The sequence below is a fragment of the Galeopterus variegatus genome, unplaced genomic scaffold (assembly GCF_000696425.1).
Source record: "Galeopterus variegatus unplaced genomic scaffold, G_variegatus-3.0.2 Scaffold8046, whole genome shotgun sequence".
Classification (NCBI taxonomy): domain Eukaryota; kingdom Metazoa; phylum Chordata; class Mammalia; order Dermoptera; family Cynocephalidae; genus Galeopterus; species Galeopterus variegatus.
The window spans coordinates 11,657-15,489 of record NW_007734157.1 but is presented as its reverse complement, the minus strand read 5'-3'; the positions used below and the strand labels follow the sequence as shown (position 1 = coordinate 15,489).

The 3,833-nt window shown below is 44.2% G+C and overlaps 1 pseudogene; it reads left to right on the top strand.

Annotated features, from left to right (window-relative positions):
• The first annotated feature begins 2,205 nt into the window (after nt 1-2,205).
• On the top strand, nt 2,206-3,191 carry LOC103608137 (annotated as a pseudogene).
• The last annotated feature ends 642 nt before the right edge of the window (nt 3,192-3,833 follow it).

The following is a 3,833-nucleotide window of genomic DNA, read 5'->3' as shown; positions in this document are numbered from 1 at the left end:
GGGGCGCTGCGGGCCGGGCATGGCGGGCGCCTCCCTCCCCCACGTCCTGCCTTCCCCGGGCGCCCGGGGCGCCGCCACACCTGCGAGGGCAAGAGCGAAATGAGCTCCCGCAGCTGCCCAGCCCGCCGGCTGCCGCGGCTCCACCCCGCCCGCCCCTACGGAGAAGGCTCCGCGGGGAGACCAAGCAGGGGCGCGCGAAAGCCCGTGGCCTTGGGGGCTAAGAGAGGCCCAGCCGTGGGTGCCCCAGGCCCCAGGTGGACCCCTGCGCCATGCCGACAGAGCTGGGTGGAGCCCTGCCCAGGCCACAGCAAACAAAGCTTTGCTCTGCCTCCCTTATTGATTCTCCAGCAGGGGCCAGCTTGCTCAGACCTGCGAGCGCTGCCAATGCCAAGGGTACTTCCCTCCCCCCGCCCGATCGCCCCGATGACCTCAAAGTCCGCGTCACGGAAAAACTTGAGGTCATCAAACACGCACAGCTTCTCCAGGTCCATCTCAACAGCCTGGAGGGTCCAGTGATTCTAAGGCCTGGTGGATAGCCTCAAACGAACCCTCCACTTGCTTGGGTTTCACGCCTCTTTGCACGCCAGTGCCAATTTTAGTCCTGGGCTGCCGTGAAAGCCATAGTGGCTACAGTTCATTCTTCCGGCTCACTACTTGGAATTTACTGTCTGCCTCCATCTTTTTCTCTTATCAGTCTCCTCTTTGACACCCTGAAATCATATCTCTCCCAGGTATTATCACTGAATCCACCAAAAACCTCTTATCCGTACTCTTCATCTGAACACCCTCTCTTCCTGAACACCCTCCCAACAGTCTGGCTTCAGACCATATTGTACAAAGAGTGGGTACACATTTACTAGAATCTAATGTCCTGGTTTCTGTATTTTGGACAGCTCTCCAAGAGGTACCCCATAGGCAGGTCGGGAGACTGGAAATTTGATTCATTGGCTGAAGTTTTGATATGTTGCTGTGCTGGACAGAGGCAAAGGAACTGATATATAAACTCATTAAAATTCCAGCAGAAATTTCTATCAGATTCTTCAAAAGGAATTACAGGGTTATCCTAAAATTCATATGAAAATAAGGAGATACCAAGAGCCAAGGCATTCCTGAAGAAAAAGAATGAGAAAGGGGACTTACGCTCATAGCCATCAAGACTTATAATAAAACTTTGAGAACTAAACCAGTATGGTATTGATGCTAAGACAGACAAATATAACAAGGGGACAATGAAGTAAGCCCAGAAACAGACCCATACGTATTGTAGCACTTAATCTATAACAGATGTCGAATTACATATTCAATAAATGTTGCTGGAACAATTAGTTATCCATGTGCAAAAAGGTGAAGCTGGATCCCTACCTTATACCATACACCAAAATCAATTACAGATTGATTAAAGCTGTAATTGGGACAAGCAAAGTTTAATACTTTTACAATATCTTTATAACCTTGGGATTGCAGAGGACTTTATAACAAGATACCAAAAATACAAACCACCAAAAAAAGACTAAAAATAAATAAATTCTATATTTCAACATTAAAAACTCCTGTGCATCAAGACACCTTAAAAATTTAAATAGACAAGACATAAAATGGGAGAAGATATTTGTTATGAATATAACTGACAAAGTATTACTATCCACAATATATTAAAATGTCTACAAATTATTTAAAGACAAATACCCACTAGAAACGTGGTCAAGAGGTTTGCTCAAACTTTCCAGTAAGCAAAGAAATTCAGCTTAAAACCTCCCTATAATAGATATGAGATTAACAAAAATTAATTGATTGGATAATTCTAAGTACTGGTGAGGTTGTTAAACTACAGTTCTCAAACTGTTTGTAGCAACCACTTTGAAGAATTATATGGCAGTATCTAGTAAAGTTGAAGAAGTATCTGGAGTTCTGGTTCTGGCAACCAGACATTCTAACATAGTTCTCCTACTACAAATATTTACAATTTAGATTAAATTTTTAAAATGAAATTCATAAATTTCAACTAAAAGGGGACAGCCTTATGTATGGAAACAACAAGGACTCAAAAGAGCCATAAACAACTTGAAGACACATAATGACATAGAAAGCCCAAACCACCATTAAATAAATAACCATTTAAGAAATTAAATAAGTACTTGAGTTAAAAAAATCTTGCTACCGGGGCCTCTTTTTCAAGGCGCCTCGGAGGCGTTCGGCTACTTCGAGATGAAGCTGAATATCTCCTTCCCAGCCATTGGCTGCCAGAAACTCATCGAAGTGGACGATGAACGCAAACTTCGTACTTTTTATGAGCAGCATATGGCCACAGAGGTTGCTGCTGACGCTCTGGGTGGAGAATGGAAGGGTTATGTGGTCTGAATCAGTGGTGGGAACGACAAACAAGGTTTCCTCGTGCAGCAGGGTGTCCTGACCCATGGCTGTGTCTGCCTGCTACTGAGTAAGGGGCATTTCTGTTATAGACCAAGAAGAACTACAGAAAGGAAGCTCAAATCTGTTCCAGGTTGCATTGTGGATGCCAATCTGAGCGTTCTCAACTTGGTTATTGTATAAAAAAAAAAAAAGGAGGGCCGGCCGGTGGCTCATCCGGTAGAGTGCAGCGCTTGGGAGCGCAGCGGCATTCCTGCGGAGGGCTCGGATCCCATATAGAGACTGGTGCGGGTGCGACACCGAGGGTTGCGATCCCGTTACCAGTCACGAAAAATGACAAAAAGGAAAAAAAAAAAAAAGGAGAGAAGGATATTCCTGGACTGACTGATACCACGGGGCCTCATCGCCTGGGGCCAAAAGAGCTAGCAGAATCCACGAACTTTTCAATCTCTCTAAAGAAGATGATGTCCCCCAATATGTTGTAAGAAAGCCCTTAAACAAAGAAGGTAAGAAACTTAGGGTCAAAGCACTCAAGATTCAGCGTCTTCTTACTCCACGTGTCCTACAACACAAACGCAGGCGTATTGCTCTGAAGAAACAGAGCACTAAAAAAAATAAGGAAGAGGCCGTACAATATGCTAAACTTTTGGCCAACAGAATGAAGTAGGCCAAGCAAAAACGCCAGGAACAGATGCCAAGAGACGTAGGCTGTCCTCTCTGAGAGCTTCTACTGCTAAGTCTGAGTCCAGTCAAAAATAAGATTTTTAAAGAGTACCAAATAGATGAGACCAGACCTCAAAAAAAAAAAAAAAAAAAAAAAAAAATCTTGCTACCAAAAAAAAAAAAAATCAGTGCCAGAAGATTTTGTTGGAAGATTCTATAAACGTTTCAAGGAACAGAACAGTCCAATCTTATGTAAACTCCTTCAGAGAACAGAAGTAGCAGGAAAAATCCCTATTCATTCCACAGTATAACCATACACCAAATCCCTATATGTCATGGTATAACAAAACTAGTCGTGGGAGGCATAAGGAAGAAAAATGACAAACTAATCTCACTCATGAACATTGTTATGGTCTAAATGTTTGTGGACCCCCTCCTCCAAATTCATATATTGAAGTCCTAACCCCCAGGACCATGGTATAAGGAGGTGGGACCTTCTGGGAGATGATTAGGTCATAAAGGTAGTACTCTCATGAATAGCATCAGTACCTTTATAGAATAGGCCCAAGAGAGCTCGTTTGCCCCTTTCTACCATGCCACTGGATCTGCCAGCACCTTCATCTTGAACTTCCCAGACTCCAGAAGTGTGAGAAATAAATTTCTGTTGTTTATCAACTACCCAGTCTATGGTATTTTGTTAGAGCAGCCCCCATGGATATGACAAACATGGATACAAGAGTTCTAAAATATGGGGCCGGCCCGGTGGCGCACTGCTACAGTGCGCCGCTTGGGAGCGCGGTGGC